Source organism: Thamnophis elegans, chromosome 2, assembly GCF_009769535.1.
Source record: "Thamnophis elegans isolate rThaEle1 chromosome 2, rThaEle1.pri, whole genome shotgun sequence".
In the NCBI taxonomy this organism is placed as follows: Eukaryota; Metazoa; Chordata; class Lepidosauria; order Squamata; family Colubridae; genus Thamnophis; species Thamnophis elegans.
This window is the reverse complement of record NC_045542.1, coordinates 46,561,893-46,574,723: the sequence shown is the minus strand read 5'-3', so window position 1 is coordinate 46,574,723 and position 12,831 is coordinate 46,561,893.

Below are 12,831 nucleotides of genomic sequence, written 5' to 3'. Positions count from 1 at the left end.
GATCCCCAGATGGAAGTTCACAGAAGTAAATGTTATGCCCTTTTCAGCACCCATTAAAAAATAAAGTCTATTTATAGCTATGACCTTGCCTTGCCATCAAAGACAGGAGCAGTTAACATAACAATGGGGAAAGCTCTGCAAATACCTAGGTGGCTTGCATGCTGATTTTTTGTTTGTTTGTTCTTGTTGTTACATTATTGTAATTTAAATCTTGTTCAGCAATATTGTTGTTAGATCAGGTAGTGGAAAAGCACACTCAGGCTTAGGCAACAACAGCTCTTTATTGTAACAGAACGAGTATGTACAATCCAGGTTCAGTCTGACAGCAGCCCTTTTATAGGGAGCTGTCAGACCCGTCGACCAATGAGATTAAACCTCTGTTCCCGCTGGAACAGAGGACCTTGGTGGAAACCACTATAACAGTTGCTAGTATCTAACAGTGGTCTTACTGTCTTACATGCTACATACATTCCTGCAGAATAGCTGCTTAATAAAAGATACTGGAAACCTGTCTCCCCACACACACACCCTTGGCTTTATTGTGGTTAATTCCAGTAAATTGACTTCATATGTAACATTTGCCCATGCTACAGGGAACCTTGGCTACTTGAAGATATATCGACTTCCATTCCCAGAATTCCTGAGCCAGCATGAATTCCCCAGCCAGAAATACGGGAATTGAAGTCCACACATGTTCAAGTGGCCAAGGTTGAGAAACACTGCCATAGGGCATACCCAGAGTGCTAAAAATTAAGGAAACTATGGAAATGAGACCAACCGCGGGGGTGCTGCAACTACCACACCCACATCTTCCCCCACACACCCAGTCCAGCAGGGCAAAGAGTTACTGCTGTGGCCCTAAAAGTTTGGGCCTACTGCCCACCCCACCATGCCCAGAAAGCCCATGCCAGCTACCACTCGGCTCATTAATATGCAGAAATTTCTCCATTTATTTTTTCATTTTTCATTCATTGCTCCTGCCAGTCTTCTTTGCGCCATTCTGCAAATTTGTTTGATTTGGACAAGAAGCCTCTTGAATGAGTAAAGGAATGGCTCCAGATTTCGGTGCACTTGGGGGCCATGTGGTAGCCAGCTCAGGCCTCTTGGCCTATGGTAGCTTCCTGTGTGTCAGTTGGCCTGTAAACTGCATTGGGCCTCCCTTGCCCCCGAGTCACATACCCCCTTCTACTTAATGACCCATGCAATTGCTCAACCATAATTGGGAAAGCTGGGACTCCGATCACTGAGCAAAGTGATCATGTGACACTCACTTAACAAGCACTTCCCTCAATGATGGAAGAGTCCAGCCTCAATTGTGATCCTAAGTTTGAGGACTAACTTTAATAAACAGCTCAACTGGATGATTATTTAATTTGTATTTGTTATTAATTACTGATGTGGTTGACACAGCTTGTTTATCCATATTTTTAGTGATGGTTTTTATTTATTTATTTATTTATTTATTTATTTATTTATTTATTTATTTATTTACAGTTTATACTGTAATTGGCTAGATCTCACACTTTAATGCCATATAAACTATGGTTCATAAATGGCAGAGGCTGGGTTTCCATAGAACTTTAAACTAAAATAAAAGCAAGTCACATTATAATTTAAGGGCAATGTGTGAATTGAGCCATAGGAGTGGCAGCAGTCTGCAGTATACAGGTAGCACTTTGTTATATTATCTCAGATTCTGAATTGAATCTCTTTCTCCACAGTGAAGAAATGTTATTGTTTATTTGTTGTTCAAAGCAGGGCTCCTGGGAGGTGCAATGTTATCACAGGGGGTCCACAAAAGTTGAAGAAATGTTATGATTTTTTGCAATTAAATCTGAATGAGTGAATGAATGAAAGCAAGACAGAATGGGAAACAGAACAAAATCTTAATCTTCCATGCTTGCTTTGTGAAACTTAAAAACCTATTGCTTCAATTAAAAAGAACCAGAGGCATAAATTGACTATGAAAGTAGCTATCTTATAAATATATTATAATAGGCGTGTGTGCATTGATTAATTTATTTCCCTTTCTCTCCAAATTTGAAGGCCCTTCATGAGAAAATTGAAATAAATATTTGATGCAGTCTAGTGCTTTAAATCTTGAATTGTCTTGGTGGTCTGTGGCCATGGTCCAGAAAAGATATTTGGGTCCAGGGTGAGGAAAATGTTGAGAACTACTTATTTAAAAGATTATGCTATGAATCCTTTTCTAATTTGGATCCTTCAAATGTGTTAGATTACAATTCCAATTATATATTTCACATTTTCCTCTTTCTCAGAACTGTTATCTTTTCTGAAAGTCTCATTGTTTTCTTCCTATCCTTCATGTCTCTCTCATACCTTTTTCAAGGTCAGTTCTAAATTACTTTAGAATATATAACCCGAAACTTATCCCAAACACAATCAAAGAAAAGACATCTACCAATAATGGAACAAGAACAATAGATTCTCTATAGAGCTCCAGCCACCCCCAACATTTCTGCTTTCAGTCTCAGATAAAGATATGGGAAGCAGGAGAATTGATTCAGCACTATGCAAATTCCAGAAGCTCTTGCATTACTTAAATATAACTGTTTTACCTTCTGGTATAGTGAGTTTAAAGGAAGGCAGAGATAAATCACTCCGATATTATTGCAAAAGCCCCTACAGGAATGTAGCTATTATTTCACTGAGACTTAGACACAATTTGAGGGAGTTTACCTTGTATATCACGAAGCAGGCCTAGTGGCTGAGTAACTGCTTTGCATATAGGAAATCTCAGATTTATTTATTGGCATTTGTAGATCAGTCTAAAGTAACTGCACTCTGGAGTCAGATTTTTTTTTGTAACCACTTTGACTAGGAATTCTGAATTTCTGAGTCACCAATATTCCTAGACGAATCAATAATTTGGCTCAAAATAGGACATATTCCAAGGAAGTAGATGATGTAGAAATCGAACAAATTACTGTTATTGAGAAAGCGATAGAAAATAGCAGATATTCCACTGGAGTGGGACACCCATGATCCTCCAGCTGCTGCTATTCTCAGTCCAGTTCTGGTGATAGTAGTGTTGCTCATTATCTCTCAAGCAATGGTAGCTGATTTTTGTAATTTGCTCAATCCTACAAGATATATCACAGATGTATTAAATTTCTGTCCTTCTCTGATAGGAAACAATATATTCTGTTGTATCATTTGCTAAAGTAGAACTTCAATATCATCGGTATTCCTCAACCTATGATTATTCACTTAATGATCACTCAAACTTACAATGATGCTGAAAAAAAGTGACTTACAAGCAGTCTTTGCATTTACGACGGCCATAGCATCCTCATGGTTATAGGATCAAAATTCAGTCATTTGTCAACTTGTATGTATTTACGATGGTTGTAGCATCCTTGAGTCACAAGATTGCCATTTGTGATCTTGTCTGGCGACTTTTAACAAGTAAAGTCAATGAGGAAAGCTGCATTTGTTTATCAACCACGGCAAAAAAGACTACAAAATTGGATGTGAATCACTAAGTGTGTTACTTAGAATGGAAAGTCCAGTCTCAATTGTGGTTGTAAGTCAAGAACTATCTGTATCTAATATTAGAGCAAATTCAGTGATCTGATTAAATATCTAACTTATCATGATGAAGCTCTAAACCTTCATTTCTAATATCTTACTGTCTTTTTTTTTAGAAGGGCCACGATCCATGGAACTGTATTGCTGACAAACATGCATTGAATAAATATGGTTTCTATGAATTCAGTATTGATAGATTACACTTGTAATTTAAAAAAGATTTACCATTAAAAATAAGCATATTCCTATTTATCCATGGATAAATATGAAACTGATATGGGGAAGTTGTAAAGCAGAGGTTTGTGATCCACCTTTTTAACATGATAATTAAATTGAGTTGCGAATTGATTGAATATGACAATAGAAGGACAACTAAGCATGGGTCAAAATATATGAAACCGAGATGTATAGACCTTTTAAGATGATGAACAAAGTGAGATGTTTACCGCTTGTTATTTTATATAATGGATTAAGGGAAGTGTAACGAACATTGAACAGCAAGGATTGCTATCTAGAGACAATTAAGGGTAATCTAATCCAAGATATGAAAAATGGAGAGGGAACAGGAAATATACTTACAATGGGAAACTATTGAGATAAAAAGACAGAATCACAAATTGGAGGCATGTAAGGATGCATAATTATATAAAGATAATGATGAGAATAGCAGGGAATTGTAACCAGGTTACAGCACAGCCAAAACTAGTTTGGGGGGTGGTGGTGGTTGAAAAGCACAATGACTATATATGTATACTTTTCTGTTATATTGGGATTTTTTTTACTAAAAAGGAGGAGAAAAATTAAAATGGTAAGTGAGCACCTGTCTACCCTAGATGAGTTCAAATCACCAGGACCGGATGGATTACACCCCAAAGTTCTGAAGGAACTGGCAGACGAGATCTCAGAACCACTGAACTATATCTTTCAGAGACCCTGGAACACCAGGGAACTACCAGAGGACTGGAAAAGAGCTGATGTGGTTCCCATCTTCAAAAAAAGGAAAGAAAAAAAAAACAGATCCAGGAAACTACAGACCTATCAACCTGACCTCAATATCAGGAAAGATTCTGGAAAAGATAATCAAGCAACGAATTAGCAAACACCTAGAAGCAAACAAAGTAATAGCCAAAAGCCAACATGCGTTTGTCAAAAACAGATCATGCCAGACTAATCTTATTGCATTCTTTGAGAATGTGACAAAATTAGTGGACCAGAGAAATGCCATCGATATAGTTTACTTGGACTTCAGTAAGGCATTTGATAAGGTAGACCATAACCTACTACTAGATAAAGTAGACAGCATCACCATCAGATGGATTTGTAACTGGCTGACCAACCACATTCAACGTGTAGTCCTCAATGGAACTGCATCTCCATGGAGGGAAGTATGCAGTGGAGTACTCCAAGGCTCTGTTTTGGGCCCAGTACTCTTCAACATCTTCATCAATGATTTGGATGAGGGAATAAATGGGGAACTCATTAAATTTGCAGATGACACCAAGCTGGCAGGAATAGCCAACACTCCAAAAGATAGGCTAAAGATACAGAAGGATCTTGACAAACCTGAACATTGGGTACTATCTAATAAAATGATATTCAATGGTGAAAAGGTAAGGTTCTATATTTAGGCAACAAAATCGCAATGCACAGGTACAGTATAGGTGGTACCTTGCTCAATAGAAGTAACTGTGAGAGGGATCTTGGAGTCCTAGTGGACAACCATTTAAATATGAGCCAGCAGTGTGCAGCAGCTGCCAAAAAAGCCAACACAGTTCTAGGCTGCATAAACAGAGGGATAGAATCAAGATCATGTGAAGTGTTAATACCACTTTATAATGCCTTGGTAAGGCCACACTTGGAATACTGCATTCAGTTTTGGTCACCACAATGTAGAAAAGATGTGGAAACTCTAGAAAGTGTGCAGAGAAGAGCAACAAAGATGATTAGGGGACTGGACACTAAAACACATGAAGAACGGTTGCAGGAACTGTGTATGTCTAGTTTAATGAAAAGAAGGACTAGGGGAGACATGATAGCAGTCTTCCAATATCTCAGGGGTTGCCACAAAGTAGAGGGAGTCAAACTATTTTCCAAGGCACCTGAGGGTAGAACAAGAAGCAATGGGTGGAAACTGATCAAGGAGAGAAGCAATTTAGAACTGAGGAGAAATTTCCTGACAGTTAGAACAATTAACCAGTGGAACAGCTTGCCTCCAGAAGTTGTGAATGCCCCAACACTGGAAGTCTTTAAGAGGATGTTGGATAGCCATTTGTCTGAAATGGTATAGGTTTCCTGCCTAGGAAGGGGGTTAGACTAGAAGACCTCAAAGGTCCCTTCCAACTCTGCTATTGTATTGTATTATTGTATTGTAGTATTAAATATGTATATTGAAAAGGAATTATAAATACCATCAACATAAAATGGAGCTCTCTCAGAAGCTGAAATACACCACGTAAATGAGATGAAGAGTGGAAAGTAGAGGAGAAAGGTAAGGGAAGAAGAGAGGGATAGGAGAGAGGGTAAGGGGGCGAAGAGGAGGAGAGAAATGAGGAGTGGTAAGGGGAGGGAGGAGAAGGAGAGAGGAAGGGGAAGTTGAGAAGGGAAGTTGACAGAGAGAAGAAAGGAGGTAGGGATGGGGAGGAGAGAGGGAGAAGAAAGTGATTGATAAAGTACAAATATGGTGTATGGAGAGTAGAAGAGCCAATAATTGGTTTTTGGGAGTTGTTGGTAAGATGAATTGATGTAAACATTTAATAATACAATATGATGTTGGTTATGTAATAGTATACATGATGTGATTATATGTTATGAAAATGAAAAAATAAAAAAAAACTTTAATGAAAAAAAATAAGCATATTCATAATATTGAACCTTTTGGTTTCTAAAATTCTTCATAGAAACAAAGAATCTAACATTTTGGGAAAGACAAGAAAGCAGCATTCCTTTTGTTCCCTTATGAACCATGAGCTACTCTCTTTCCTATTATAAAACAAATGCACCTGTATTCTTTGTCAAAGATTAGAAGCTATGCAGCCATTACAAGAATTAAAAAGAAAAATACTGTTTTTGTCAAGCTGATCCCATAACAACCAATTTTATTTCATTGTCTGGACTGCTACATGGGATGGATAAATGTGTGAATTATATATAAATGTGTGAGGAGAAAAAGATTGCCTTGTTTTTTTCCTCCATTTATTTAGATATTTCTTTTGGACAGCAGTGTTTTCTGGCTAATGGTCAAAGTGATGTTTCATCTTTATTCCCTGTTCTTTCCCTTCTTTGGGAAGCAACATTATGGGGCTATTAGGTCTGAGGCGGAGTAGTTGCCATGGTAACAGTTACATGGGCTAAGAGGCACACTGGACAGGACTTCTGGGGTGGTTACCAAGCCATATAAATTCCATATGCAAATTAATTAGATATTAATTTCTATGTTTATCTACAAATAAGAGGGTTATGTCAATACAAAATGGCAAACCCTTTGCAAAGACCGGTTCTTCATATAACTAGCCGGTTAAGTTGTAACAGTGTCTGATTCATTGCCAAAAAACCGTCATCAGGCATTGCTTTCATAGCGTGTTCTGTCATTCTGTTTTGTTCTACCGGTTTGTAAGCTGACTTAGAAAGGTGAATGCCTCAAAATAGAACAGAATAGAAATCAATAAAATAAATGAGCAGAATCATTCTGCAGTGCCAAGTATTTCCTTTAGCTTATGAACAGGGCCTCATCTGTTTATAGTTTTTGTCTTTTATGAATATGTTTATGCCTTTTATGATTGTGTATAGTTACTTAATAAAGATTCTTGCTATTTAAACAAATTATTTCACTGGATAATAGCCAACAAACAATTCAATTCCATCTTCCAGGAATCCTCATCCCATACAATAATGTTGATGCCTACCTTATGTCAGACAGAAGAATTAATTCAAATTTTAAATGTTAATGTAATTGCTTTAGTTGGTAGAGTCCCAAAATGCTTAAAATCTTGCTCAAATTTACTCACCCATTGGTACAAGCCCAAACACACATGAATCATTTGTATATTATGCACAGTCCAGGTTAGAGGATGGTTTAAAATAGACTAAAACATTTGGAGCCATTGCAAAATTACATTTTAATTAGAAAATTAATTGATACAACATTCTTTCAGATTCTTCAATTGTGTGTCGTCATTAACTTAACCAAGACATGTATAGTAGTAAATTTTCAGAGGGGCAGACAACTGAGTCATGCATGCTTTTCATTCCATTCTCTCCCCTCCTTCAAAGTGCAACTGATAGTTATTTTCACTAAATTTATGGAAATCGAGACCTAGACCAGCAAGAGGGCAGAACTAAACAGAGCAATCCCTATAGCAAGATATAGCTAGAGGACTGTGCAGTCCAAGGTAAGACTGCAAATGAGGATTAGGCTTCATTGGCAGAATCTGTCTTGCTTAGATGGAAGAAGACTTCAGGTTAAAGACCATGGACTATTCCCCAGCTTATGGGGAGCACAGCTCTCAATCAGAAAGGAACACCAGAAGCAAGGGGCACTAACAAAGATGTGCAAAGGATGGTTGTTGGCACTTTACATGGGCTGATTTTGAAGGCTAACACATTTTTCTCTTTTCAATGTCTCCCTTGTTTTCTTGCAAATCTTCTGAATTTTTGAAAGGATCCAAAATAGGCCATTCCATTATCAGGGTGGACAGAGTATGCCTCACTCTGTTTCTCTTACACTTTTGTTTTCACAGGTCCTATATATGTAGAGGTAATTTATTCTTGAGACTTAACACTAAGATTTATGTTTCTACAGATGTACTGTAGTCTATAAACAAAAGGGCAAGTATTAGGTTAACAGAGAGGATGCAAGCAGTACATGTTTGCACCATATGCTGCATGTGGATTTAGGAGGTTGCTGAGTTTTACAAAAACAGGATATTGTAAAGCTCTACTGCAGCCTTTGAAACATGTGAATAAGCAACAGCTCTGTTGTTGTACAATGTACTGTCTAATTTATATGACTTAACAACTCGGGAGGAAAATTTGTTATGGGAATACACTGCAGTAGTTAAAAAAATTCTCATTACTCATGACATTATCAAAGGTTACTGGGTTACTGACCTCCTTCAACAAGGAATCGGAAAAATGTGTGTTGTAAAGGGCAGGTCTCCGAAAAGAAACGACAAAGGGAATTAGAGCATTGTTTCTTTATTTACAAGCAGAGAACTCTAAATTAAAAGGCTGTATCCAGTGAGAGAACCTGGCACACTTTGCTTTGAAATAGCCTCAAAAGCAAAACAGTTTTTCAAGCAAAGCAAAGGAAAGATATGAGAATAACTTACAATCTTTTATTATATACCTTGCCAAAGCCTTCCTTTGCTCTACTCAACTGCTAGCAGCCCAGATGAACAATTACCAATGAGTCTGTACCTTGGTTTTTAAAATTAATTTTCTTAATTTCTTCCATGCTTTCAAATGCTTGAGGCTATGTAGTTAGAATATTGCTCTTGCTTTACATCAACTTCATTGCCTGTTCCTTTACTTCTGGGTACAATTTAAATGCTTATTTATTCGCCTTGGGATTAGGCCATTTGGAAGACTGATTTCTTTTATATGACCTTATCCATCTCTAGGAGATACAAAAGGAATCCTGCTATGGGTACTACTGTTATTGGAACTCTGCAAATGAGTATAGAAAGAGAAACTGTCTGCTATATCACCCTCGAAGTAGGATTTCCTTGCACAAGAGATCAATGTACTTTGGCATCCTTCAACCTGACACTTCCAGCTAAATCAGACTGTATTCCCCTCATATCAATAGAGATATAAACCCATATTTGATTCTTCTCAGTTGAAATCAGTGGGATGCAAACCCTTTCCTGGATTATGTTATTGCCATAGACAATTCTGTGTCTTGGGATCATTTGTAGGACTGACTCAGGAAGTATGTTCCAACTGAACTTTGTCCGTTTTCATTTTTTTTAAATAGTCTTTATTGGTTATACATTTTTTAAGGATAAAACATACAAATACGAATACAGTTTTAAACATACAACCACCACCACCCCCGCGGTGACAGTCATTCACAGCCCAACTTTTTTTTCCTTCCTCATTGTTTAGTCTCTAAGCAGCATCTTCTCGTTACAAAGTTCAGGGATCTATTACAATACCCATATTCACTTTTAGTTCCCATTGTTAACAACTGCTATTTAACTTTCCCCGTTTTAAGTCCCTGCTGTTCTCCTTGTTGCCCACATATACCATAGGTTCCAGCTAAGATAATGTTCTGTTTCTCCTTTGTCCCTCAGCCAACCCGTCATTCTGTCCATTTCTGCACATTCATAGATCTTTTTAATTATGGCATCTTCCGGCGGTATGGTAGTAGATTTCCAAAATTGTGCATAGGTTATTCTTGCAGCCACAATTATATGTAGGCTCAAATACCATATAGATTTACTCATGTTTTCTGGTTTTATGCTTAGTAAAAAATTATCGGGTTTCCATTCCATGCTTGCCCCGGTAACCTCTTTTAGCCATTTTTGAATCCTTCTCCAGTATTTCGTGGCCTCAGTACAAGACCACCAAATATGGTAGAATGTGCCATCCCTTCTTCCACATTTCCAACACAGTGGAGATAACCCAGGAAACATTTTGGCTAACCTCGTCGTCCGTTTTCATTTTGAATAGATTAGAAAGTACTTTATTTATTAGACTTTTATTCCGCCTTTATTACTTTGTTTATAACTCAAATAAAGTAAACTCTTTTAAAACTCCTTCCCATTTCTGTTACAACAACAATCTTGTGAAATGGCTTGAGTTGAGAGCAGGACTGACTCAAAGTCAGTCAGCTGGCTTTTATGTTTAGGATGGGACTAGAACTCCCAGGTTCCTGGCTTCTAGACCAGCACACTCACCACTATATCAATTAACTAAGACAAAATAAGCAACATTTTGGTGCCTTTAGGCTCATTTGGATTATTAAGAGTATATTATTACTGTTTTCACAAAATGGCTGCTACAAGGGGCTTGCCTATTCACAAAATGGTTGCTAAGTGAGCGCAGCAAATCACAAAATAAATTTGCTGAAAGGTGTGCTTATTTTCTATAGCCTTTAACATGTTATATTTTATTTTACTTTGTTTTTTCTGGGAAGGTATCTATATTAAATTTTGTTTATGAATGATAATTTGTATACAGGTGTCCAAAAAAGGCATAGTTTAATTTTAAAACATATGAAATATCTTATTCCCTAGATTTGTGGGACTATGCCTTTTAGAAGTAGTTCCCATTATGCATTAAAAATAATTTCCCTTGTAGAAAATAAAACATAGAATTTTTTTTAGCTTAGGTTTACCACCAACTTTATATTACAATTAAGTGAGAAATACGGAGGGAAGATGGAATTCTTATTCAGAAGCAGATCATTCCCCATTAGTGACTTGTAACATCTTCTAGAGTCATTCAACCATTGTAGCAAAATGTGGGCAGATTTTATATCATTTTAATAATGCTGGGTGATCTTACGAAGATGCTTCCAAACACTAGAAATGGCTCTGTCTCAGCTTCAGCGATAAGTCTGCAAAGCAATTTCCTGGCGATTCTATTCAGGAAAAGAATTAAGACAGTTAGAAAAGCCTCACAGGTGAGACCAAGAGGCCCATCTGCTCCATTTATAAAGAAGCTTAGTGCGAAGCTCATAAGCAAGTTATAAAAGTCCAGTCTCTATAAATATGAATAAATACATATTTATTTGTTCAAATTGTGTAGCTGCCCATCTTGCCTAAGTCATTCTTTATCCAGCAAGCCAGGCTAAATGCATACATTTAAGATAGGGATGTCACTGCTGGATAACTGCAGGTAGCGTTTGGGATACGTGAGAAAAGACAAATAATTAATATTCTACACTATTCCCTCAAGAGCACTCCTAAACTAAGCTGTTGGCCCTGTATTTGGCTGTTTTATGCAGACATTAATTATACCGCATCCTATTAACTATTTCATGATTGAATAGATGGGAAAAATTAAGGTAAGAAGTAGTACCTGAATCATGGAATAAATGATTGTTAGTATCAGCTGTTCATGTGTTTAATTACATTAGTCTAAAATTACAGGTGATCTCTGACTAGATTTGACTGTTTATTTCTCTCAGGCAAGAATGTCAGAAAAGCAAAGGAAAAAAAATCTGTCCATACCTTGATTCGTAGCCAAGTATTTAGTAATTGAATGTACAACTATTGCATTAGGATTTACTCATGGATCCATTCAAAAACATTGAGTTTATCCTCTTCTTTCTATCTTTTGTTCTATACTAAGGTCTGATGAAAGATTCAAGGACTGAGCCTCAGTTTTAAGTACCTTTTTTCATTACGTTTTACATGTTGGCAACCCTATCAAGGACATATTCTTTTATTTTGTTACGTAGTGCAAAAATAATTATTGCCAGAGAAGACAATGCAGGAAGAGTTACTAGAAGAAACTTTCAAGAATGCTAAGCCATCTGGTTGGACATGGAAGATATCACTGCCAGCAAAATGCTTTGCATCATTATTGGATGAGGTTCCTTTTTGTAGCATTGTTTTCTGAAGCATGTGCAAAATAATTTGCATATGTAAAATGTTCTTGCAGAAAAAATGCCAATACTAGATTGGTTTTTGCTCTTTAGCAAGCCTGGTATGCTCAACATTGCAACATACGGTAGTCACATTGATTAGGTCAGTAGTACATTTAGAGTTAGAAATGTCAACCTACTGTTCCACCATCAAACTTCAGCTAATCTTGAGATGGAGGTCTATATTTTGCAAAACTATAGGGTAAAGGGTGTGAAGAAGTGATAAATCCCAGTATTATATCCAGCTCATATGTAAGAACATAAAACATCCTGTTGGATCAGGCTGTAGATCCATCTAATCCAGCATTCTGTTCACACAGTGGCCAACTGGATGCATTTCAGAAGCTCATAAACTTGAGAACAACTGTCTCCTTCCTCTGTCACTTCCCAGCAATCAGTTTTTCATGCTAGCTGCCTATGATTGAGAAGGCAGTAAACAGCCATTAATGTTAATCACCATCAGTAGCCTAATCCTCTGTGAACGTGTCCAGTCCCTTTTTAAAGCCATCCAAATTGGCTGCTTTTGCTACAACTGCTGGCAGCAAATTCCACAGTTTAAATATGTATTGTGAGAAAAAGCATTTCTTTCTGGCAATCCAGAATCTCTTTGCATTTAGTTTCAATAGATAACCTTGAGTTCTTCTACATTGTGAGAGAGGAATAAAGTTTCTTTATCTCCATATTAT